We start from the raw sequence: 27,729 nt of genomic DNA, 5'->3' as shown, positions 1-27,729 counted from the left end.
CCAAGGAAGTGAGTATAAATACTGAAAAGCAGTGGACAAAGAACTCTTTGGAGCACTCTATCATTATGTGCTCAGAGAAAATGGGGACACCCAGCAAGGGAGACTTAGAAGTAGTCCATGAGACAGAGGGACAGCTGTGAGGGTGTAATGCCCTGGAAGCCAGGTGAAGAATGGGCATTAGAGAGAAGTAAATCATTCATGAATCAAAGGTTAAGTTGCAAACTGAGAACTCTCCATTGTACTTTGCCTCATGAAAGTTATTAATTACCTTGATGCAATTACATTTGAAAAACGGAAGAGGGGCACCTGGGTGGCTCAGTCGGTTAAGCGTTGGACTTGGGCTCAGGTCATAATCTCACAGTTTGTGAGTTCAAGCCCCATGTCAGGCTCAGTGCTGACCGCTCAGAACCTGGAGCCTGCTTTGGATTCTGTGTGTCCCTCTCTCTCTGTCCTTCCTACAATTCACATTCTGTCTCTTTCTCTCAAAAATAAACATTAAAAAAAATTTTTTTTAAACTTTAAAAATTAAAAAAAAAAAAAAAACCCAGAAGAAAAACCTTGACAATTAAAATGCTGCTTAATGGGATTTCATAAGCCTGGTATTCAGAATAATGATCCACCCACACACCCAAGACACCCATGCCCTAATCCCTGGAATCTGAGTGTGTTATGTAAGTGGCAAATGGGAATTAAGGTTGCAAATGGAATTAAGGTTACTAATACTTAATCTGACCTTAAAATAGAGAGGTTATCATAGACTATTCAACTAGGCCCGACGTAATCACAAGAGTCTGCAGAAATGGGAAGAGGAGAAAGTAGAAGAGGTCAGAGTTATACAGTGGACTTGGCCCACAATTGATGGCTTTGAAGATAGAAGAAGGGGACCTGAGTCAAGAAATACAGGTGTCTCAGTTGGTTGAGTGTCCAACTCTTGATCTAGGCCCAGGTCATGAACTCATGGTTCATGGGTTTGAACCCCACATTGGGCTTTGTGCTGACAGCGTGGAGCCTGCTTCAGATTCTCTGTCTCCCTCTCTCTCTGCCCCTCTCCTGCTCATGCTCTCCTTCTCTCTCAAAAATAAATGAACATTAGAAAAATAGAAGAAAGAAGAAAAAGAAAGAAAGAAAGAAAGAAAGAAAGAAAGAAAGAAAGAAAGAAGAAAGAAAGAGAAAGAAAGAAAGAAAGAAAGAAAGAAAGAAAGAAAGAAAGAAAGAAAGGTGGTTTCTAGAAGCTGGAAAAGGAAAAAAACTATAAAACAATAAACTTACATTGTTTTAAGCCTCTAAATTTGCGGTGATTTGTTAAAGTAGCAATAGGAAACTAACACAATAAGAAAGTTGGTAATTGTGTCAAGGCTTTCACTCAGTTTTCAGCCTTTAAGGCCTCAATGTTGTCACAAGTAAATGACAAGAGTATTTGTGGTTGAGTGTAGCCGATGCTAATCTTTCACAATCAATCTAAAAACAAATTTTCAAGCAACTGATGCATCATGGCAATAAAGAGCTCAATAAGAAGACAATTATTGCTAAGTACCTCAAAGTCCTAAATGGATTAGAAATGCAAATTTAAAGTAGAGATCTGAGAGAGAGCACTGAGGGAGCCGTTGGTAACAGTTTTCTCATGCTCCTGGGGCATCTGAAAACTTACAGAGTTGGGGCTGACAACAAAAATTTTGACCAGCAATATCCTTTAATGAAGTAAAAACAAAACATATCCCAACAAGGGGCACCTGGGTGGCTCAATCTGTTGAGCATCCAATTCTTGATTTCGGCTCAGATCATGATCCCAGGGTTGTGGGATCGAGCCCCATATGGGGCTCCACACTGAGCGTGGAGTCTGCTTAGGATTCTCTCTCTCTCTTTCTCTCTCTCTCTCTGTCTCTCTTCCCCTCCCCCCTTCTAAAATTAAATTAAATTTTTTTTTATTTTTTTTTTCAACGTTTATTTATTTTTGGGACAGAGAGAGACAGAGCATGAACGGGGGAGGGGCAGAGAGAGAGGGAGACACAGAATCGGAAACAGGCTCCAGGCTCTGAGCCATCAGCCCAGAGCCTGATGCGGGGCTCGAACTCACGGACCGCGAGATCGTGACCTGGCTGAAGTCGGACGCTTAACCGACTGCGCCACCCAGGCGCCCCTAAAATTAAATTAAATTGAATTACATTACATTACACTGCAGCAATAAAAGTGAAAACATATCCCAATGAGAGACAGGGAAAATAGACAAAATAATGGGGGAAGTCTTGTAATGAGAACCAAACTGTGGAATGTGAAGGAGGAACAGTAAGAATCCCTGAAATAGAAGGCAGCTCAGGCACAATGGCAAACATACAATGCTGTTTAAAACCTCTCGTGAGATGAAAGGCTCCTTTTGACTTTCCCTGTCTCTAAGAATATCATCATCCACCAGTTGCCCAAATCACAAATTCTGGCAATCAGCTTTAACTTCTCTTTCTTCCCTTATGTCTGACCAGTCATCAGCTCCAATCATCCCTTCTCCCTCTCATGTCTCCATTCACTCAACTACTTATATGAATTGAACCACCTCTATTTCTTACCTGGTTTACACTATAGTATCCCAATTTCTGGTCTGGCCCCCCAGGTTCCTCCTTTCCAGGCCATTCTTCAAACTTCTTCCAAAATGACCTTCTTAAAGTGCAAATAACCTTATATCCCTTGTTAACGCCTCCACTGGCTTCTGGAGCCTTTTTCATGAAGTTCAAACTCCCTACCTTGGATTACAGAGTAGTTCTTAATGATATCTCTTTTCTCCCCTTCCTCCAACCTGCTGCTCTATTCCTGAATTATAATGAATTCCTTATAGTTGCTTGGATGAACCACAGTGTTTCTAGCAACTGAACCTTGCACAGGCTGTTTTCTCTGCCTGGAATACACTTCCACACCTGCTACCTACCCCCACCAGCCTTCATGCTTTGGATGCTTTGGCTAATCTTTGCATGCTTTGGATTTCAGCTAACAATTGCACTTTTCCAAGCAGCCATCCTTGGTAGCTACAATTGGGTCAAGTGACACTCCTATGGGCTCCCAAAACATCTTAGAACCATATGCCGTATTGTAATATCCTATTCATTTCCCTGCCTTCACACTAAAATGTTAACTCCTTGAATGACGGGACTTTATTCTAACCAGAGTTAACTAATGCACCAAACAAAATGCTTGACATATACTAGGTTTTTAATAAATACTTTTTAAATACTTGTTTTCATCTCTGATTTAACACTGATATTGTTTACTAGAAAGAGGCAACCAAAATATAGCCTAATTAGGAAGCCAGAGCTGTTAGAAATTTTGTAGTTACTTATGAGCAGCCTAATGTCAAGTAAGTGTGCTGCACTTAAAGCTACCATTTTTCAAATAAGTCTCAGCAATATTACCAGTAATCACAAGGTTTCCTGCTGTGTCCTGGGTAAACAATGCTAAAATGCCAGTAGTAGTAGAACAAAGAGGACCTCATTATTGCTCTCCTCCTTCCTATTTTCCTTAAGGTTTAACTCACTGGATGCTCTGCCCTCACCAGCCAATCTATTTCCTCTCTTCAGTCCTTCCCATTGCCCTGGGCTCAATCTAACTCACTATTGGACACAAGATATTGACTATATAGCTGAATCTAACATATTTGGCTTCCAAATTCTTCTAAGCAGACACAGATAGTATGTCTTTCTTTTGGCATTTTTAGTGCATTAGCCAAAAGGAATAGCTTTATCCGGCTTCTAGTTTAATGTCCTTTGTAAAGCCACCAAAACTAATTTCCTCCCATTTCTCTAGCTATAAATTTTCATGACATTGGAATATTTGGAGGTTTAACAATTTTGTTGTAGAAAACACTTGTAGATGAACAAGATACTGAAATGGTTACTATTACAATACGACTATTCCCTGAATGTTATCATTCTCTCCCATTACCAGTCCAGGTGCAGCAAAGCAGTGGAAATTTTGCAATTCTGCAGTGTAAACATTCTTAGATATTAAACAACATTGTGAAGGACCACAGTGGTGATCAATCTCAGTAATATTGTTTAGAATGATTTTTGTTTCACCAACTCCAAAAAAAATAGAATGTACCATGTGTATGACTTTACGTTTTGTCACTAAGATGCATTTTTGGAGTAGGTGCTTATTGTTTGTGAAAATTAGTAATTCTTCTCCAGTCTCCTATTACCCATTGTGGGTTTCAATTCTTTTGTGTGATTTTTAATCGTAGAAACAGGAGAAAATTTCACTTCCTACCATCTGGAACAAAACTACATCATATTCAGTAGTTTGCAACTTAATGACCCAAAGTTAAACAAAACAGTCAAGTTTACAGAAGAAATCTACCAGTACTTTAATCAAGTAGTCGTGTAATAAAAAAGCTCATTGAATTATAGTTTTTCTTTTCTTCATAATGACCTAGTAAACTTTTATGCAAAATATGTGAGACTGTGAATTTCTTTGTGATGCTTTACACATTTTTTTGGGGGGGGGGGGGGAAAAAGAGGAAAAAGGACAAAAGGGGGGGGGGGGGAAGAGAGGAAGGAGACACAGAATCGGAAACAGGATCCAGGCTCCGAGCCATCAGCCCAGAGCCTGACACGGGGCTCGAACTCACGGACCGCGAGATCGTGACCTGGCTGAAGTCGGACGCTTAACCGACTGCGCCACCCAGGCGCCCCGCTTTACACATTTTAATCACCCTTTTTATCACAGCTGACCGTTCTTTTCTGACAAATTTGGTTCCGAGTAAGTTAACCAAAATTGTCAAAATTATGATATTTGTTTCATTAAGTTTTATCTTTAGTAAGGCAAAAATTTTTCCATGTAAAATGTTCTCTTGAGAATTATCCTAAAAGTTTTCTTTCTGATCACTAAGTCATGTTAAGACTTTACTAAGCAGAGTCACTGCTGGAACAGATAATTAATTGGAAAGTAAAACCTTAGGATGTCTACCTTTGACTCCAGGATATCAGATATTGCTTTGATTCTGAGTAATTAACTCAATACAGAAAAAAGCACAGTAATAATGATCACTTGACAACTACCATGTCATGTCTGTGTTTCCATGGAGATACAGTCATTTGATTCTCTTGCCTAACAATTGCCATTTTAAAATCTGATCTGAGTATCTGTGTCTTTGGATCAGTTTTTTGCATTTATATTTATTGTAATTATAGTTACATTTGGATGTATTTCTTACAGACTATTTTGCATTTCTATTTACCATACTTTCTGGTTCCCTCTCATTTTCTATCTTCCATTGGATGGATAGACTATTCTTCTGCTGGTCTATTTCCATGCTTCTGGTGGGTAGCACTAATTTATTTATAGCATATATCCATTTACTTTCTCCTATTATTTTTAAGCCTATTTGCTAGCTCAGAGGCAAATTTGTATGAGTTAAGGAAAGACAACACTTCCTCAAAGAAAAAAATCATTTTTAATTAGTCAGGAGGATGTTCTAGAGCCTTCCAGGAAGCAGCCCCACTAGCTGTATGCCCACAGGTGCTGCCCTCCCAATATCTCAGGCATCACAGTGTGGCAACTCATACACTTCTGGCCTCACCCCCACTCCACCCTTCAGCAAGAAAGGTAGGAATGTGAGGGCCGGAATTCAAGTCTTAATGATCTCTCTAGATGTACCTATAATGTAAATGATGCCTCCTTAGGTGTGATGCCATCGTGGAACACAAACCTGAGGACCCTTTTGCTACAGTGCTGCCTGAACAAGCCAAATACTTTAACATCAACTTGCCTTCTCTGGCCTTTCCACAACAGTGTGATCATCAGATAAAACACTTCAGTTCTGGATTGTTTGGGATCTATTTTGGCTTGCTTCCATCCTTTGTTATTTAAACAGTGAACCCAACCAAGTTAATTACTCACCCTAACTTCTCTATTTTGAAGCAGCCTAGATTTGTTTCTCTCCTTGCTTGAGTACTTTGTCCTAGAGCAAGAGTTGACAAACCTTTTTCAGCAAAGGACCAGAGAGCAAATAGCTTTGGTTTGCGGATTATACAGACTCTTGCAACCACTCAACTCTGCCATCATAGCTGAAAAGAAGCCACAGATACTACATACAAGAAGGAGCAGAACTGTGTTCCAATAAAACGTTATTTACAAAAATATGTAGTGGACCAGTTTGGGCCTATGGTCCATGGTTTCTGACTCTTGTCCTAGAGTGTTTTCAAAAAAGGTCATTATGTGGTGAGTCTTTTGAAGCATTGTGCACAAGAGGCTTTTTTTTTCCACACATTTCAATGATAATACAGCTGGAAAAAATTCTAGATTCAAATATCTTTTTATTCAGTATTCTAAAAATAGTGTTCCATTATCCAACATTGCAATTGCACAAACTGATAACAATGAAATTCCTGTTAGATTGAGGCAATCAGCTTTTAATCTCTGGAAGCTATTGGAATTTTTCTTTTACACTTAGATGTTCTTACATGGCATCATAATATGCAGATGTATAAGTTATCATTTACCTATTTTTTTTCACACCACATGAAATCTGTCAATTCATTGCAGGAACATGTTTTGTTAGATTAAATAAATCTTACTCATTATGTTTTCAATTATTTTTGTCTCTATTGCTTGTCTTGCCATCTGAAATACCTTATTTTCCATAATTCTTAAATTTTTGTCATATGGTCCGTATCTTTATCTCTTTCTGATGCTTCTTGAGAAAGTTCTTGGACCTCCTCTTCTAGCTCTTTAGTTTATTTCCATTGTATCCATTAAGTTCTTTATTTAAGCTGTATTTTTCATACTAAATATTACCAATGAATTATCTCACGACTAATTTTTTTCTTATGTCCAATTTCCTATCTGCATTACTTATACATTTAAGTAACAGAAAATCTAAGTAATAGTGTCTTAAACAAATTAAACTGCTTACCTTTCTCAAACAGCAAAAGATTCAGAAGTGGTTACTAGCAGTTCAAAGTGTTAGGGGCAAAGTCTCTCCTCCCCTTATCTTTCCCTTATGGAAGGTATGTGGTGAATGCCCTCCAGCCATCTTGCAGCTGGTAGTAAGAAGAAGGGAGGGCAAAAACAAGGAAGAAGAAAAGAAGCAATACATTTATAGGCAAACAAAGAGTTTCCCAGAAATCCTTAACAGACTTCTTATATCTCATGATCTACCATTGTGTCACATATCCAACCAAAGTTCTGCAAGGCCATCTTGATGGTAGGTTTTGAATTCCCACACTCTTATAGTAGATGAAGACAAAGCAAAGGCTCGTTGGCAAGAACATTGAATGAGCCAACCTTCACTGTCTGCCACAATCCTCATTTCTCTGAGATTTTATTTGCTTATTCTAAATTCTTTGTTTGGTTCATGTATCTGTTTATCTAGTATACTTTTTTTTTTAACTTCATGGTGTTTTTAAACAATGTCAGACTTAAAGTGTCTTATTTTCTGCCTGGAAGGGAGCAGTGTTGGAGAGCTCAGCTAATGATGGATTCCTCCAAGGAGGGTGTGAGCCCAGGGTCTTTACTTAATGGAGAGGGGAAAGATACCCCCTCAGAATGGAAAGCCTCTGGTGTTAAGGACTACATTTCTGTCCTGGCACTGTTCCTTTGCAATAGTGGTTTCTCCCAGTTAAAATCGTGTCACCTTCTTCTTAGAAAGGAGAAAATTGGGAGGAATCCTTAGAGGGTGTCTGCATCTGTTTCTTTCCACCCCAGCTTGGTGTTCTTCACCTATCCATTGGTAATGCTGTCATTAGCAGCAAGCAAGCTAAAGACACGTTACATAGTTAACTCTCTGGAGTTGTTGAAAACGAGCAACCTTCCAATCTTAGAGAAAGTTAGACAGTGATGGGACAGGGAAAATTTTAAATCCACCAAGTTCACGGTTCTTACCAAGCTTCTATTGAAAAAATACTTGAATAAATCCTCTTTAGATTGTGGCAAGCTTTTAGTTAATTTTCAGAGTTCTGAAAAAGTCGATCTTGATAATTTTTGCACTGTCCTTGTTTATCAGGCAAAGAAAGAGTTTGCTCTTGTTGCTTTTATGGAGGAATGCGTTTTTGGAGATCCATTTTTGGTCCAATTTTCTGGAAGTGCTTCTTACTACATCATTTTAAGAATAACTTTATATAAAAATAAATGTAAGTGTCACCAAGATAGAAATAATATATCATAACCTATTCTTCTCCATGTCAAATATTATTAGCTTTGTGATTTGAAAATAGTAAAACAAAATAAAGTGATTTACCTATATTCAATAGTAGACATAAAAGGAAAACAAGAAAAACTACATGAGTCAATACATAATATAGAGTATAATAGCCATCTTTTGATTTTCATTTTCTTAGAACCTTTCAATTTGCTTTTACTAGTGTGCAAGTCATTTTAGAATTATTCAGATTCTATTCAAAATTATTACATCTTTGAGGCAAAAACATATTTCATACAAGTTTCCCCCACTATCTGAAAGGAGAGAATTCCTATGAAAATTTTCATAAGCTGAAATGGCATTAGGCACAGAAGCAATTACCATTAATTTATATGAAAAAAATATTCAAGCATCCTCAGACCCCAAAAATAAATTATCTTAGGATTTTCTGATAGGACACGTTTTGCTAAAGGATGCACAAAATAAATTGAAATAAAGCACAGATGCTCACGACACAGTTCAAAGCTATGGCAGCTTAAAGCTGAGATACTGAGTGCAGTTTCTGGGGAAGGGGCTAGGTGGGGCCACTCTTGCTGCTCTGGGTGAGGGCTGCCTCTATAACCGCTCGCTGCAAATATAACACTGAAGGCTATTCTTCACTTTTCACCTTTCTTTGTAAAAGGAGAAATCCTCTTTGGATTTTTTTCAGTGAAAACAAGTACTAATGTAGGTCTTTCATAAAAGCAAAGTGGCATAATGCAAACTTTTGAAGAGCAGGGAATAGCTGAATTAGATTCTAAATACTTAATGGGCACCTGAGTGGGGTGTTTGGTGAAGCTTCCAACTCTTCATTTTGGCTCAGGTCATGATCTCATGGTTTGTGAGATCAAACCCTGAGGGGGTCTTTGTACTGAGCATGGAGACTGCTTAGGATTCTCTCTCTCTATCTCCCTCTGCCCCCTCCCCCCCCATTCATTCTCTCTCTCCCTCTCTCAAAAATAATAATAATAATATTTTTTAATATTCTAAATACTTAATATGGTAGACATGAAATGCATTTTTAAAAACGTTTTACCAACTGACAGTTGACAAAGGGAAGTGAGTGGGGGGTGAGCTAGATGGGTGATAGGTATTAAGGAGGACACTTGTTATGATGAGCACTGGGTATTGCATATAAGTGATGAATCACTGGATTCTGATCCTGAAACTTATATTACACTGTATGTTAACTAACTAGAATTTAAATAAAAATTTGAAAAGAAAATAAATAAACAAATAAACAAATAAAATTAGTGGAGTACAAACAAAAATATGAAACAAAAACTCTTTACCTTCATTCTAAAAAGTATGGAGTTTTGGGACGCCTGGGTGGCTCAGTCAGTTAAGCATCTGACTCTTGATCTCAGCTCAGGTCATGGTCTCATGACTCACTGTACTTACAAGTGACAACTTGAGCCTGTCAATTAAAGAGGAAGAAGCTAGGGGTGCCTTGGTGGCTCAGTTGGTTAGGTGTGTGACTTCAGCTCAGGTCATGATCTCATGGTTTGTGGGTTCAAACCCCACGTGAGGCTCTGTCCTGACAACTCAGAACTTGGAGCCTGCTTCTGATTCTGTGTTTCCCTCTCTCTTTGCCTCTTCTCTGCTCATGCTCTGTCTCTGTCTCAAAAATAAATATATATTTTTTTTAGTTTTTAAATAAAAAAAATAAAGAGAAAGAAGCTCTTTGGTCCTCTAGCCTCTCATGCTGACTGCCATCAGAATCAGTGGGATTGGGGCGCCTGGGAGGCTCAGTCGGTTGAACATCCAACTCTTGGTTTCAGCTCAGGTCATGTTCTCATGGTTTGTGAGTTCAAGCCCCACATTAGGCTTTGCGCTGACAGCTGAGCCTGCTTGTGATTCTCTCTCTCTCTCTCTCTCTCTCTCTGCCCCTCCCTCCCCTGCTTTCTCTCGTGCGTGCATGCTCTCTCTCTCTCTCTCTCTCTCAAAAAAAAAAACAAAGAAACAAACAAAGAGTCAGTGGGGTTAAGTCATGTAAATTCACACTTTCAGTGTCACATCTGGTCTAATCCAGACTTCTTGGAAGGAATTACCAGATGCTCGGGAAGCCCAGAGGCACTTTGAGCAGGGATTCAGAGCAATCAGTAAGTAAGTTCACTGCTGAACTTGTGCTCCCTTCCCAGACTTTCCTATCACCCTAAGGAGAGGGCCACCCCAGGGACATGGAAGATGAGGGAGGGGAAGCCAACAGGAAATCAATCAACCTATTCTATAAAAATGTAATGCTTTATCTTTTCAAACTTGTGGAAGGTAAACGGGGACACATTTCATTCTAAAACAGAACACTGCTTTCAGGCGTCAGAATACATGTGGATTAAATGCTAATTAAGTGATTTCTTATTCCTGTCTAGTTCTCCCAGAGACCCATAAAATCCTTTTATCTCCTTGACCTACTATTAAAAACCTCTCCCCACACTCCCTTGTAAGAACTTAGGTATAAGTATGTAATTTTCAATAAGTCACTTGAAGTTGTACATAGTCGGAAAAATGACATACTGTCTCATCCCCAACTGGCCCTGCTAGAAGCTTCTATCAAAGATACTTTGATCCACTTTATGCTTCCTTCTTTTTTGGTGTTTGCTAGAAGACAGCAAACAACAGTGCATCATCACAGTGCAGAACACCTCTAACTCTGCCAACACGCCCAGTAATGAGGATGACCAATTGATAGGTCAACAAAATGGAGCCTTATATTTGAAATGTAAAAGTCATCTTAGAAACATGGAAACTTAAAGGATTCAAGATTCCTCTAAGATGGGCACAAGCACTTTTTAGAAAACATACCACATTATTATCCATTTTAATTACAACATATTGGGGTGCCTGGGTGGTTCAGTTGGTTGGGTGTCCAACTTCGGCTCAGGTCATGATCTCATGGTCTGTGAGTCTGAGCCCCACGTCAGGTTCTGTGCTGACAGCTCAGAGCCTGGAGCCTGTTTCAGATTCTGTGTCTCCCTCTCTCTCTGACCCTCCCCTGTTCATGCTCTGTCTTTCTCTGTCTCAAAAATAAACATTTTAATTACAAAATAATAAATATTCGCATTTTTATAAATTCTCCAAATTTACATTTGTCCTACTTACAATGTGATAACTTGAGTGAGACATTTATTATAGTTTTATGGAGAGTGTATGTCATTACAGTTACTCACCAATGTAACTGCACACCAATGAATATGATTTCTTTGTGTGGAAGGAATATCATTGTCATTCCCTCTTCAAAAGAAAGACTTCAGGGAAATAATCAAAAGATCCATGTAATAGAGACCAATTATTTCTTAAAGCATTGAATTGATTCTAACCAATTTGGAAGAGAAACTACCTTAGAAATTCAAAGCTCCCTTGAAGCAAAAGTCAGGGAATAAATAAAGAAAAAAAATTTAATGAATGAATGAACAAAGAAACATTAATTCTAATTCTAGAGCAAGGAGAAGTTTTTCCTTATTTTTAGCACACTAGTATTAAGAAGATCAATATTCTTGTCATTGCTTATAAGATGTAAAATCTTTAACCCTCAAATTCTTTGAAATGGAATTCGATCATCTTCTTTCTAAAATGGTCTTAGAGAAGCAAATACATGAATCCAGTGAATAAACACTCTCTCTTCTGGGCCTGGGAGTCTACTTATTTTTCACAAAACATAATTCAATTTTTACAATGTGATAATGCACTGCTTTTAATGACACTAGAATCAGTATCTACATAGCTGTGTATCTCCTACACGAGTAAAATCTAAGCATTAGAAGTTATGACTTTAATAAATATCCAATCCGATCTACTATCAAAGCCAAAAAAATTTGATGACACAAATTGGAAAAACCTGGAAAGATTAAATTATCCAATCAATCAAATTTTCTCCTATATACCACTTTTATGTTCAAGTGTTTCTTTCCTAAGACTCCTTGGAGAAAGATAGGTTGAAGAAAACCTAAATTCAGGATATAATTTTCTCCATTAAAAGGTAAAACTAAAAAAGGGGTCATATTTCAGCTAAAGGAAGATATTCAGTCTCATTTCAACAAACGTTTATAGTACAATTATCATGTATAAAACTCCAGGCAAGGGCACCATGAAGGGTAAAAATATGTACAATATATGGCCCTGCTTCCCAAAAACCCTTGTGTGAGAGAAAGAGTCGTGTGTAAGAACTCCATGGCATACGTAAAATATTGACAAAATATTTAGAGTATAAAAAAAGGAAGAAATTTTCTTCTGAGAATACCTAGGAAAAGATTCGTGCAAGTGGTAGTATCCAAAGTGAATCTCAAAGGATAAGCCAGCAATCAAATGTTAACACTGACATACAATTAAAACACAGCTCTGACAAGTATTGGTGTTTTCAAGCATAAGCTTCTAGAGGCAGGATTTTTTCCTAACACCTTGCCCAATACGATGCACAGATGTGAACTTAAGAAGTTACTTTGAAGATAATCATTTTCAATCATTTCCATCAAGTACCCAACTCCCTATTTTATACTTTCAAGTAGTAGCTAAAAGCAAATGGAAAATATTTTAGTGTATGAATCCCCAGGTTGAAATAATCTTGTATAATGATTAAATCCACAGGATTTGGAGTGAAAGCTGAGTTCAAATCCTTTATATAACCTAGCCATTTGACCTTGGAAAGATGACTAAATAATTTCTATGTCCCAATTTTCCCTTGTATTAAAAAAGTATTAAAAAATGGGATAGGATCTGCTTCATACCGTGTTGTAAATATAAAAGAAATAATATGTGTAATCTCATCCCTGCTTTACAGCTAATGATTTGTTAACATTTCTCCAAGCACATATATTTTTATCACAATTTTTACACATTACCTGTGTTTGTGGTCTTATACTGGTTATATTTGTTATTTACCTTCCAGTTTATGGTTTCCTAATATAAGGAAATTATACACACGACACTCTGCAGAAGGTTGTAAGAGGCATTTCTGAAAGACACTTAATGAGAAGAGGAAACCAAGAGCTGCTTTTAAAGGAGTTCATTTGTCTCTCTGGGCTCAGAACTGGTTTCCAGTGACATGGCTAAATGCACCAAGAAAGTAGGAATTGTAGGTAAATACAGGACCCACTATGGTTCCTCCTTCAGAAAAAAAATGGTGAAGAAAACTGAAATAACCCAGCATACAGAGCACACTTTCTCCTTCTGTGGCAAAACCAAAATGAAAAGATGAGCTGTGGGGGTCTGACACTAGGGTGTCTGACACTAGGGTGACCACACTAGTGGTGCCTGAGCCTATAACATCACTTCTGCTATCACAGGAAAATCTGCCATCCGAAGGCTGAAGGAATTGAAAGGGCAGTAGAAGCTCCACCATTTGAAACATTGCTAGCCTACAATAAATGGGTTAATTTATGTAACAATAAATAAGGAAAGAAAGAAAGAAAGAAAGCAAGAAAGAAAGAAAGAAAGAAGAGGAAGGAAGGAAGGAAGGAAGGAAGGAAGGAAGGAAGTTAGTTCACTTGCAAGACAGAAGTAAAAATTAAAATAAAACCCAGCATGGCAGGCAAAAGATGCAGTGGTGCCATCAACCTAATAAGGAAGTACAAAGAAGTGTTGGACTATGTGGCATCAGTGATTTCAAAGGAACCTGACAAGTCACACCCCCTACGGGACGATTCATAAGTCCCCACTCAAAACCAAGCCCTGAGAATGTCTCCTTTCCTAGAGCCCCTTAACTGTTCTGGTCCTCCTCCCCTTCAATTGCAAAAGCCTCAGGCTTTCTCCCTTAGAACCAGTCACCGGGGAAATGAATAGGCAAACAAACTTGAGATGAGATGTACTGTCCACCCAAGTCTGAAAATCTTGAATATTACAAACCTTCCTTGGTGAGCCAGTATCTCCCCCTTCTTTTGTTTGCCTTTAGGCAGAGTCTCTGTGACAGTTTATTTTTTCCCCCAAGAACATTTTGCAGCTGAAGGGAGGAGGGGAGTAAAGAGACCACAAGATTACTGGTTGATACGTCCAAAGATAAACTTCCGTTTGGGAATAAAGAAAGCATTCATAAATTTGCTTTTCTTTGCTTTTATTGGTATCTCCATGTAACACTCTATTTACAGTGAAACATAGGTTATTGGGGTGATGAAGGGGAAAGTTATCCCAGATTGGAAGCTATGCTCCAGAGTCCATAGTCTCTTCTTCTTCCTAGGCACCCAGACTGGATTTCCCATCCCCTCCAATTAGGTGAAGCCACTGAATATGAATGCCTGTGATCCAAGCCTGGCCCATAAAAACAAGCTAAGCCTCTCCTCTTCTGGCTTACTGAAATAGAAACACCCTCAGGATGAACTTGGAAGCCACTCCTTGAAGAAGGTAGGATTTCCATTAGCCTCAAGCCTAAGGATAAGTGGAGAACAGCATCTCTTACCTATCGACCCTTTGAGGCCTATGACATGAGTCAGGAATATTCTTTTATTGTGCTTAAGCCATTACTCATTTGAGAGTGTATTTGTGATAGCAGTTCACCTACCCTAAGTATAGAGAAGGACTAGAGTAAGAAAGCATATTGCAGTGTGTATGACCTTTACCTGTATAAAGCGGTGGTGGTTTGCTTTGGTTTTTACTCCTTTAATACCCATTTCACCTTTATGGCTCTATGCACTTTCAGAAACTGAGGGCCCGAGACCCAATACTATGTTTCTGTTATTTGTATCACTCAAGAAATTCCAAGAGTTTGGGGAACTTTTAAGCCAGGAACCTTGGATGATTTGGTCATCTGAATGACAAATATATATTTCTTATAAATCACAATATTTCACTACCATCTGAGTTACTCTGAGAAGGATATATATGTGGCTATAATTTAACTTCAGAAAACTTTTATGGAGGAAAAACTGCTGCAGGGGGAAAAAAACATTGAGGTTTGGATAAGGGCAGAAATGGAGGACAGAAAGGAGAGGAAGAGGACCCATGTTTAGCACTCCAACCTGAGCTCCCAACAGCACCGTTAGGATTTCTTCCCAGTGGCAGAGGAACTGACACCCAAGTCTTCTATTCTCTTCCAATATATCTCTGGGCTATGTCTTAGCAGAAAAAAAAAAAAAAAAACAAGTTGCACAAACAAGAGTTCAGGAATCTAGTTCCATTTTAATTACTTACTATTTGTATGACCTTAAACAAATTTGTCTGTGCCTCTGTGCTCTTTGTGATACTGGTGTCGTATGGCCAAGACTGCCTGTCTTATAGAATCAAATGGGTCAGTGAACAAAAAACCCCTTGGAAATACGGAAGGAGCAATTCACATGTAAGTCATTATTATTGCCTTCCTCACTACGTCTCCTGTTATTTGCAAAGGCAGAGGAGGGAATCGACGCATAGATGACTTCTATTATCTTCAGAGTCATATAGCTGTCTGTGAAAGATAAGCTTTGTCTTACTCTTACCTAGATTTAGGGCTGCACAGTGGGCACAGGGCATCAGCTCTGGTTATGCAGCTCACTTATAGTCAGATGGCCTTTGGGGGCAATTTGAAGACTTCCTGGATGAACACATATCTCTTCACTGATTGGTTTTACCACCTGTTTCCATGGCAACTTTAGATCCATTTCACACTCACCCACTTTTGTTCCCATTCACTGTAACATCTCTTTAACAGCAAGAGACAGAAAGTTTAATAAAGTAGAAGCATTTTAATAAATGGAGGTGTAATTTACATGAAGCTCTTGGCATTTTGGGAGTCTCTAGAGTTCCCTGTATGTTACAGTAGACTCAGAGTTCTTTTGTCTAAGAAGAATGGAAGAAAGCAGATACTTTTTATAAAATTCCTTAAAGAATGTTGAGACAACATAGACTCACGAATCCTCTGCCATATTTTATAAACAGAGATCACTAGCCAGCATTTAGTTCTCCTTATTCTCCCAAAAAAACAAAATGCATGTTCTGAGTGCTTATTTGTCACACGCACATCTTCATGACTATCTCACGCTCTCCCTCCTTCCCAGCTTAGCATCACCTAATACCTGGTCATGAGGGGTGGGAGTCCACAGGTGGGACAGGGTAACAGCCACACCAAGACTGGTCTGTCAGGGTTCTGAGCAAGCTCACAACAAATCTACAAGGTAGTAGTTTTTTTCCCAGTTTTTCATTTGAGGTTACTGAGGCTCGAAATATCTGATTGACAGTGTAATGAAGTATATAGTGACAGAGCCAGAATCCAAACACACACACAAATGTGACTTGAGCACATGGACTTGATCATACTTTGGTTCTATACTCTCCCTATAGCATAATCATCACAATTTTGAACACTGATAAATGACTCTGTTTCTTTGTTTGGGTTCCTTCCAGAAATCAGAACCTGAGACAAAGACTTGGCTGTACATAGTTGATTTAGGAACTGATCCCAGGAAACAGGAGCAAATAAGTGGAGAGAGTGAGACAGGAGATAGAAAAATTATTGTAAGTTGTCTTTTCGAGGTCACAGATGAATTCCTCAAGGATGGATTCTTGTCTCTACCAGGACCTTGGAGAAGCATATAAAATGCCTTGTGGAATTACCCAGCTGTCAATAGGAGGCTGGAGCATTTATACACTAATCTCCCACCTCCACCCCCATTGTCTAAGAGTTGTCCCTAAGCACATGAACTCTCCTGCAATATCTGGATGCTCTTGTGCACAACATAAGAAGCCCCTAGAGTCAGAGAAGACCCTAGGATAAAGCACAGAAAGACCCATAACTGGGTTCCAGGTGGTGGTTGGCTGGGTTGAGGTGAGACTAAGCTACAGCAGACCTGCCCACCACAACTACCACTGAAATGAGAGCTGGGCCCAGAGGCTGTGGCCCAGGCACCAGAGTGTCAGCTATACCAGAAGTCCAGGATATTTCACAACTTGCTGGAATAACTATTGATTTAGCCTTGTGACTTACACATTCATATCTAACACAAACATGACCTTGGTTACAGTTATAGAGCAGTGCTATCACAATACACACAATGGATTCAGCAGTAGCTTCTCCGGAGCAGTGATCCTAGTCCACGTGTGGATCCTCTGTGTCCCTTACTCTTCTCCTGGTTTCCTCACTAGAAAGTCTGCATGCACGAGTCCCTTAAACTCCGTGTGTTTCAGCTTCCTCACCTATAAAATGGACGTAATAAAATTCACCTCATAGTCTGAGGTAGGGTTAAATGAAATAATACATGTTAAGTACTTAGAAGGGTGCCTGGATATAGTAAGTCCTCAAAGGGGTGGATAGAATTTTATCAAATAATTTGCAATTATGAACATAGCCATTTCCTTCTCTCATAGCAGGAGGTGAGTGCTTAAAAGCACTCCATGTCTTCCCACTCATGATTATAATATGCTAACCAAAAGCTTAAAACAAAATAACTACAAGTCCAGAAACCAAACACCATGATGACAGGAAATTTCACCACCCCAAACCCAACATTTTCTTGGCATTTTGTCTCAAAATAATGAAAAGTGATCTGTGGCGTTCCTCTCTCGCTCAAGCTACAGCTAAAGGAAAAGTTTTCAAAGGCTCGTATATCCACTTGGTAAAAACCTTTTACTCTGGTGAAATAACAGCTGGTTGGAAAGGGGGGGGGGGTGGGTGGTGAAACAACCCACACAGGAGCTGAGTAGCTTCTGGTCTCCATGGTAACAGTGTGTCATACTCTGACCCCTTTCATCACCTGATTCCCTTAGGACAAAGAAAGAGCAAGGAGACAAAACCCTAGGACCAAAAAAATGCAGTCATTTGTGGAGTAGATCATGATAAGTCGGCAAACACGGCCAGGAGGTGATTCTAACCACCTACAGTTATGTGACATTTCCTCAGAATTATTTTTTCAGTAAAGGTGATAGGTTACTATTGATCAAGCAGAGCTTAGTTGAAATTACTGCTTTCCCCTTGTACACCACAGCACATATGTAAGATGGCACCCTGGGGATTGGGGACAGTTTGCAGACAAGCCACCATTCATAGCAAGATAATTGGTCTCCACAGGTATGAAATTTATGATACTTTTCTTCTTACCATGAACCTTTGCTTGATTTCTAGGAAAGACACTAGACATCTTTTGAATGATCAAAGCTGCATATCTCAAAGCCAAGTCCAGGAGCTCCTACATCAGAATCCCTGGGGGCATTGTGCAGATTCCCAGGGCCGGTTGTCAGAAATTCTAGAAGAGCAAGTCTGGAGTGGAGCCAGGGAAGTTGTATTGAACGACCAGCCCCAGGGGGTTCCTATGCACCCTACAGTTTGAAACCACTCAGACCTGGAGAATTACTCAAAAACCTAACTTTAGCTAACTTTCCTCTACTCTGCTATCTGTGTTGGCATTCAAAAGATCATTTATAAATGTGACAAATTCCACTTTTCTACAGATGACCTACAGAGATAATCCATTTTTGAACCAAAAAATATAGGGAAGCATTCAAAACCACTGAAGTGACAGGGAACAAAAATCTATTTTGGAAAAAGAGTTATAAATGAACAATGAAAACTGTAACCTTTGGCTTGACTAATTTTATTTAATTCCCTATATTGGCTCACCAGTTATAATAATGTCTATCTAATCAATGTGAAGAATACCTTTTACTTTTATAAGATAGAATTCCTATGTTAAAAAACAGAAACCTAATGCTCTGCAACACTAACTTAGCTCATATCTCCTGGAAAATTGTACAGGTCACATTTAGATGACCATCCAATTTTATTCATACATTCATATATTCAAATATTTACTAAGCACCTATTAAGTGCCAGGCACTGCTCTATGTGCTGGGTTCAAAGAAGTCAAAACCCCTACCATGACAGAGCTTACATTTTAGAAGACAGACAGGCAACAAACAATCAAGTAAAATAGCTACCAGGTCAGGTGGTTAAAAGTGCCATGGAAAAATATAAAGCAAGGCATAAGATGGTTGCAGTTTTTTTGTTTTTGGGTTGTTTTGTTTTGTTTTTAGAGACAGAAAGAGCACGAGCACGGGAGGAGGGCAGAGGGAGAGAGAGAGAATCTTAAACAGGCTCCACCTTCAGTGCTGAGCTCAACGCTAGGCTCGATCCCATGACCCTGGGATCATGACCTGAGCCAAAATCAAGAGTTGGGCACTTAACCAACGGAGCCACCCAGGTGCCCCGAGGTGGCAGAAGTTTTAATAACTGATATGAGAAGGCCTTTAAAAATGACATTTAAATAAAAATCTGAACATGATGAGGGAGCAAGCCTTACAAATATTGGGGAAAAGAATGTTCAAAGCAGGGGAAGCACCAACTGCAAAAGCCGGAGGCAGAAACATACTTGGTCTGTCAGAGGAACATCTGAGTCTACTGTGCTAGAAGGAAGTGAATGAGGGAGAAAATAGATGAGGTGACACATAATAATTCCAGCATGGGTGGCACATAACATGACCTTTGACTTTTATTCCAAATGAGATGGGAAGAAACTATAAGAAAATTTTGCACAGAGAATTACATGAACTGACTTACATCTAAAAGGACCATTCTGGGCGTGCCTGGATGGCTCAGTCAGTTGAGCCTGCGACTTCAGCTTAGGTCATGATCTTGCAGTTCATGAGTTCGAGCCCCCCATCACACTCTCAGCTGTCAGCACAGAGCCCACTTCAGATCCTCTGTCCCCCTGTTTCTCTCTGCCTCTACCCTGCTTGCACACGCTCTCATTTTCTCTCTCAAAAATGAATGGACATTTAATAAAAAATTTTTTTGAATAAATAAAAAGATCATTCCAGCATCTGAATTGAGACTACCAGAGACACAAGAACAGAAAAAGGGATACCAGGTAGAAGGTATTCCAGTACTTCATTGTGAAACAATGTTGGATAAGACTAGACTGGCAGTTGTGATGGTCGTGAGAAATGGTAAGATTCTAGAAAAAAATTTAAAGGCCGAGCCAAAAGAATTTGTGGAAGAATCAGATGTGGGATCAAGAAAGAGAAGAGTCATGACTTTTTATCCAAGAAATTGGAAAGATAGATGTGGAAGAGTAGGAGAAGCAGGTTTGGGGACATTAATATTAAATCATCCGTTAGATACCCAGGTAGCATTGTCCAGTAGAGGCAGTTGGGTCTATGAGTCTGAAATTCAGGAGAGATATCTGGTCTGGAGACAAAAAAACTGTGAATCAGCAGTATGGGTGCTGTTTCCTAAGAAGTGAGTGTAAATAGAAAAGAGAAGCTGGGGGGCACCTATGTGGCTCAGTGTGTTGAGCACCCAACTTCAGTTCAGGTCATCATCTTGTGGTCCATGGGTTTGGGCCCTGCATTGGGTTCTGTGCTGACAGCTCAGAGCCTGGAGCCTGCTTCAGATTCTGTGTCTCCCTCTTTCTCTGTCCCTCCTCCTCTCACACACTATTTCCCTCTGTCTCTCAAAAATGAATAAATGTTAAAAAAAAAATTTTTTTAAGAAAAGAGAAGCTCAATGTCTAAATACTGGAGTACCTCAATATTTAAAGATCAGGGTCTGAGTAGGAATCTTCAAAGAGACTGAGGAGTGGCCAGGGAGGTAATTGGAAAAGACAGAAAAGTGGAGTGTCCTTAAAGCCAAGTGATGAGCACATTTCAAAGAGTGGGAATGAACAAGATGACAAATGCTTCGAAGTCAGCAGCATGAGAGTTGGAAATTGACAATTTTATTTAGCAACGTGGAGGTGAATGATGGTCTTCACAAGGGCAGCTACATGTACTGGTGGGATCAAAATCCTGATTTTATTGAATTCCAGACAGAATGGAAGAAGAATTGGAGAGAAACAATATCAAAATTTCATTTCAAAACCTTAGCTCTAAATAGGAGGTGAGAAATGGTATGAAAATGGAAGGAAATGAGAGGTCATCAGAAGTGACTTTATTTTCCTTCCTTTCTTTTCTTTTTTCCTTTTTTTTTTTTTTTTTAATATATATGACACTTTAAAGCAAATTTACAGTCGGGGCACCTGGGTGGTTCAGTTGGTTCAATGGCCCACTCTTGGTTTCGGCTCAGGTCATGATCTTGAGGTTTGTGTGTTCAAACCCCACGTTGGACTCTGCACTGACAGACTGGGGCCTGTTTGAGATTCTCTCTCTCGCTGTTTCTCTCTCTCTCTCTCTCTCTCTCTCTCTGCCCCTCCCCTGCTTCTGGCTTCTCTCTCTCTCTCTCAAAATAAATAAGCTTTTTTTAAAAGTATATTTACAGTCTTAGAATATTCAGGTAGAAAGGACCAATTTGATTACAAAGAACAGGAGGGAAGAATTGTTGAGCAATCTGAATAGACAAGGGGAGGCATTAGAATTTTTTTTCTTTGGTAACATCTATAACATCAGAAGAGAAAGAAGATGCATACAGCTGTGTAGAAGTGGTCGTGGCACCTTATGGAAGTTCTCTGTTGTTTTTCTCAGGAAAACAGGAAACACGCTCATCTAGAAGAAGATAAAGGGTTTTGGAGGTTTCTGAAGAGGCACAGGCTGAGAACTGTGTGTGGTCTAGGAGCCAGGGAGGAAATGGACTTGAGCATGGTGATGTGGCTGCCAGCAGCCCCAGGGGGCATCTTGATGTTGTAAGGTGAGACTAGTCAGCCATTGTGGCCTAAATACCCAGGGGAAGCAGGAGTTTAAGAGTCAAATCAAGAAGTCTGAATTAGCCATCATGAAAAGCTTTCCAACTCACTTAAGAAATTTCTCCAGTTATTCTTGACAAAAGTCAGTTTGAGTATTTCTCATTCTTTCTTAGAAGTGCTGAGTCATGATTATTACCCCTGCCTGCTAGATGTGAATTTTGGAGAGTTAATTGCTGAATATATTGGTGTTTCCCTTTATAAGATAGTGAGGTATATATATATTTTTTAAATACCTCACTGTTTCCAACCCCCTCCTTTATTCTACGGTATAAAAGTCTCTATGGTATGATTTAAGCTGACATACTTTCTAAGTTTATTCCTACCATTACTATGCTAAATGCAACTCAAAGGAAAACATTCTCAATCTCGAACTTTTGAGATTATATGGGCCAAGGGCAGGATGCTCCAAGATGGTCCACTTTGGCATGCTGATTTATTTTATTTTGTTTTATTTTATTTTTGAGAGAGAGAGAGAGAAAATGAGACAGTGGGGACAGAGGAAGAGGGAACAGGAGAATGTTAAGCAGGCTCCGTGCCCAGGGCAGAACCCAACACAGGGTTCAATCTCACAACGTTGAGATCATGACCTGAGCCAAAATCAAGAGTCAGACGCTTAACTGACTGAGCCCCCCAGGAACCCCCATATTGATTATTTTAAATAAAAGTTACTTAAAAGACAGCCTGTGCAGAAGGACACTCAGATCCTCCTCTGTCCTCTGGAAAGCAGGAAATAAATCCATGTGATAGGTACACTCCCTGTACCAGGAGGAAAAGAGATGTCCCAATCACCAGAGATGGAAAATTTAAAGCCAAGAAGGATATAAGGATATATATAAGGATATATAACAAACAACTCTTGTTACTTTTTACTAGTGTAATACCCCAGCCCAAATTTTGTTTACAATTCCTTACTAATTGAAGCTTCCAACGTTAAGTTTCTTTTGTGCTGTCAATTCCTCACAGATTTATTATCTTTGTCTTTGTCTCCTTTGTCTAAAAAGTATTAAAAACTGCCTGCCTTGATCAATTTATTATTCAATTTCATTATTGGGCCTCTGTATGCACTTAATAAAACTCTGAGTTTTTCCTGTTAATCTTTCTTATGTCATTTTAATTCTTAGTCCAGCTGGAAGACCTTGAAGGATAGAGGAAGAATTTTTCCTTCCACTCAAGGTCTCAGATATTTATACCAAAGAATGATACAAAATTCTTGAAGTTGAATTAATTTTAGTTCCAGACCATATGGCATATTATATATAATTTACTAATGGCAAGAGAAATAAAACTCAAATTAACCAAGAAAGGATTTTATAGCTCAGAAAGTCAGGATGTTTTATATGAATCACAGGAATTCCTACAGTCAGTTCTGCTTCTGATTTCTTCACAAATCATGAGTTTTCATTCATTGCTACTAATTAACACTCTGCTTCACATCTTGCTGCATTTCCCATTCATCCATTGGTTCTGGGCAGTGACTCAAGTAAGCTGTGAGAGAGAGGTATAGCTGGCATTCAGGGAAAAAACCTAGACTTATAGCTGCATTGTAATTTCATAGACACTACGTGTTTTCACCAGGAATGACTGATTCTTCTGCATCTTTTCCATAGTATCCATTATATGCCTGGTACCATCTTTTTGAAATTTAGGGGTGCCTGGGAGGCTCAGTCAGTTAAGCATCCAACTTCCGCTCATGTCATGATCTCACAGTTCATGAGTTTGAGCCCCACAGTGGGCTCTGTAAACATTAAAAGAAATTAAAAAAAAAAAGAAAGAAATTTAAAGTTAGTAAGAAGGGGAGGAACGATATATCAAAGCCCACTTCATGAGAATTAGACATATATTATTTTTATTTTAAGATATCTTATAAGCATCTGAGCCCCTTGTCCCTAGTTCTTTGGCTCTATACCTAAACGTTGAATGCTGGATCTTATGGTGAATCTATATGTAACTTGTTGAAGAACAGCAAACTGTTTTCCACAAAGGCTGCAGCATTTTACAATCCCACCAGCAATGTGTGAGTTCCAATTTCTCCACAAGATCACCAAACTTATTTTCCATTTTTAGAGATTATATTCATTCTTGTGAGTGTGAAATGGTACTTCATAGTGGTTTTGATTTGCTTTGCCTTGATGACTAATGATGTTGACTACCTCTTCATGTCCTATAGTCCATTTGTATGTCTTCATTGGGTTGAATAACATTCAAGTCCTTTGTCCATTTTTTAATTGTTTTTTTTTAATTTTTTTAACATGTATTTATTTTCAAGAGACAGAGAGAGACAGAGTGCAAGTGGGGGAGGGGCAGATAGAGAGGGAGACACAGAATCCAAAGGAAACTCCAGGCTCTGAGCTGTCAGCACAGAGCCCCACGCGGGGCTCAAACCCACTAACTGTGAGATCATGACCTGAGCCAAAGTCAGACGCTTAACCAACTGAGCCACCCAGGCCCCCCTAATTGATTTTTTTGTTGTTGTTGAGTTGTAGGTGTTCTTTATATAGTTGCAATATTAATCCATTACCAAATATTTTGTGAATATTTTCTCCCATTCTGTGGGCTCTCTTTTCACTTTTTTTTTCAATTTTTATTTATTTATTTTGAGAGAGAGAAAGAAAGAGTGGGGGAGGGGCAGAGAGAGAGGGAGAGAGAGAATCCCAAGCAGGTTCCATGCTGTCAGCACAGAGCCTGACACAGAGCTTAATCTCATGACCATGAGATCATCCTGAACCGAAATCAAGAGTAGGATGCTTAACTGACTAACCCATCCAGGCACCCCTTTTCACTTTCTTGATAGTGTAGTTTGCATAAAAGTTTTTAATTCTGATGATGTCCAATTTATGCATTTTTTTCTTTTAATGCCTATGTCTTGGGTATTATAATCAATAAACCACAGACAAATCCAAAAAAAAGAGGGGGGAGTTAGTTTCAATATATAAAATCGGGGTGAATACAGTTCAGCCCATAACATTATCCTTCATCTCAGATAATCCAACTACCAAACAAACAAACAATGTAAAGTTGTAGGGGTTTAAATGCTCCCATTAGCACAGCCCAAAGAAATAGATAAGTTTGTGTGTGTACAATACCTTTCTATTCCTGCAATAAACTATAATTTTTTTCCCTTCCCCTACTTCATTTCTTAGATCTTGAAATTTTAGGTAGTGATTCTAAAAATACACCTTAATAAAATCCATGTTAAAAAATATCATTACAATAAAACATTATATATTGAGTCATATGTTTTTAAAATATTTGACTTGTTGTCTATAAATAATGAGCTTGATAAGAAAATTAATAATGTGAAAAAGAATTAGAATACTGTGAGTTGAGAAGAATTTTTAGAAGATAAAAGAGTCAAAAAAGTTTTTTTACCAGAATTGGTAATATTAACTGGCCAAAAACAACTTTGACAAAAACCATAGCTTGCCTACCCAGCAACCATTCACTCTCCTTTGTGCCAATAGGAGCCAAACTGTGTCCATCCTTCTTCAAGAAGCCTTTGGTCACAAGGGAAGTTGAACTCTCTAGACCTTGGGGGCGAACCATGATTGGCCTAAAAGCCAAACACAGTAATTCCACTCCCCTTTATAGTGATTGGCCTCAGTGTAGGTCAATGAACCTGAAGGGAAATGTCAAAGAGCTCTGGAGAAAGGAATACAAGAAAGGGCCACATTCCTTCAAATACTGTGATAAGAGGTCATGATTCTTAGAGCTTCTGCAGCCATCTTATCCTCCAGAACTAATTTCCTTTTCCCCCTCTGAGACTGTGCACAACATAAGAGAGCAAAGTCCCCAAAATCAGACTAATTGTTCCCCAAACAGAAATTATTTTTTAAAGAAATTTATTTTAAAGAACTACTAATTGTTAAATGAATGGGAAGTAAAAAGACATCAGAGCTATATTTATATACTAGCTCCCTGTATCTTCCACCCCACCTTCAATTACTATACTTACTATTTATTATTCTTTACTGTACAACTTGATTTTTGCCTACTCTAAAATGATTCAGAGTGAATAATGACTACTATAAGTTCAATTCAATATCTAGACTTATACTTATAATCACTTTTAATTTACCGGTGTTTCAAAATTCTTCATGTATCTCCTGCAATAGCTTTACATGGCCCTACCTGTCTATCTGTGATCTGGCATCATTTCACAATAGGCCATTTCCCCTGCATCTTGCATTCAGTAAATAAAGCTATGGTTCTTCATAACTCCTAAGAAGGATAAATTTACCCATCATCCTATTTTCAAGGAGCTGGGAACAAAAGATGTGACAAAACAGGTCAGAAAAAAAAATTGATCATGTTGACTGTGCTCTGTAACCCAGTAATCACACGAACCAAAGTGGCAAGATGATCACAGACCTTTGGTGACAGGACTCATTATCTTAAAGAGCAATTTAGCAGGAAAGAACAGTTCATCTTGTTCAGTGAATGGAAAATGTCGGAGTTTAATAGTTATCATTTTTATGACACCTGTGGCCTAGCATACAGAAAAAAAACATCATGAAGTTTGAATCCAGGTGATAATTTATGCCTGATAGACACATTATTAAGTAAGCACTTAAGATGTTAATTTGAATAAGTTAACACTCCCTTCCTGGACTAATGCTGTTCTTATTTGCTTTTGAGGGAATATGGTGAGGAGGCAGGGAATAGTGAGGAAGTGAGAGGAAGTTTCTTGGTCATCAGGTGACAACTACTCCCACTTCTTGCACTGATTCTAAAAAGCTCTTAGAGTCAGATGGTCTCTTGGAGCAAAGGAATTTACCTTTAGAGTATGGAAGATTATTCTTCATCTTGGAAAAAACAAATTTTTCTTGGCTTGGTTGTAAACTTAGAAGCAGCTGGAGCACCCATTGTTTACGGTAGCTAGAGTAATGACTTCTGTCCTCCAAATCTTCATGGAAGCCCTGAGCCAATGGAACAGACAGGTAGATGGAAATGCCCAGAATCAGCAGTAAAGGAACAAGAAACAGTTAAATGTTCCACATGGCAGTTGGGTGGTTTTAGTGTAGTTGCACCCAATGTTCTCATCTTCAACTTTTGTAAAAACAGCACTGATACTTTAGAGCAAGATTAGAAATAGAAATTAGCATGAAGAAAATAAGAGAGTCAGTATGGCATGTGAGACAGTAGTACAAATTCCAGGATCAGACGCCTCCGAGAACAAAACCCAGACCCGTCATTTCCAACTGTGTCAATTGGGGAAGCTACTTAACTTCTCCAAGCCTCAGCATCCCCATGATATTAGAGGATATAAGCATTCCTGTTTCATACCATTGATTTAAAGATTACAAGAGATTATGCATGTGAGGCATTTCCCAGAGTGGCTGCGGTTGCTAAGCACCCAAGAAATAGTACTGATTATTGTGCTACTACTAATAATGATCTATATTCTTATCTCACAAATAAGTGCTATTAATGTTTTGGCATGGAGTCTTTCATTTTGTTTTGCATGTATGCTTCACATATTTTCCATTCAATAATGGGATCATACTATGTATCATGTCCATAGCTTACTTTTTGAAAACAATCTTTCCATGTCAATAAAGTTCCACAATGTAATTTCTAGTGGTTGCCTAATAATCTCTTTTATAGCTCTACAATGATTTATTTCACTGATCCTCTTATTGCTGAGCATTTAAGACGCACCCAAATTTTCGCTATGATAGATAAGTAGTACCATGATGAATAACCTTGCCCATAAATTCTTCAATATAATCCTCATTGGATTAAATCCCTAGAAGTTAAATCACCAGATCAAACAAAGTGAATGTGCACTTTTTTAGGTTTTTTGACACATTTTGACAAATTTTATCCTAGATCAGACTCCCACTGAGGAAATGTGAAATTCTCTTTTTCTGACGATCCACAACACCGGATATTGTAATTTCACCTTCAAAGAGAAAAAGCATTGCCAATATGATAGCGGTGAGAAAGTGTTTCATTGCTGTCACTGTAAAATAAAAGCATTTTAATGGCTAACTGAAATCTCCT

At 38.7% G+C, this 27,729-nt stretch overlaps 1 pseudogene; it reads left to right on the top strand.

The window, feature by feature from the left end:
- Nucleotides 1-13,196: 13,196 nt before the first annotated feature.
- On the top strand, nt 13,197-13,568 carry LOC121029014 (60S ribosomal protein L37a-like; annotated as a pseudogene).
- The last annotated feature ends 14,161 nt before the right edge of the window (nt 13,569-27,729 follow it).

Source organism: Herpailurus yagouaroundi, unplaced genomic scaffold (genome assembly GCF_014898765.1).
Source record: "Herpailurus yagouaroundi ecotype Mexico unplaced genomic scaffold, PumYag 28, whole genome shotgun sequence".
Taxonomy (NCBI): Eukaryota; Metazoa; Chordata; class Mammalia; order Carnivora; family Felidae; genus Herpailurus; species Herpailurus yagouaroundi.
The sequence above is the reverse complement of the archived record's forward strand: the minus strand, read 5'-3'. Positions and strand labels throughout refer to the sequence as shown.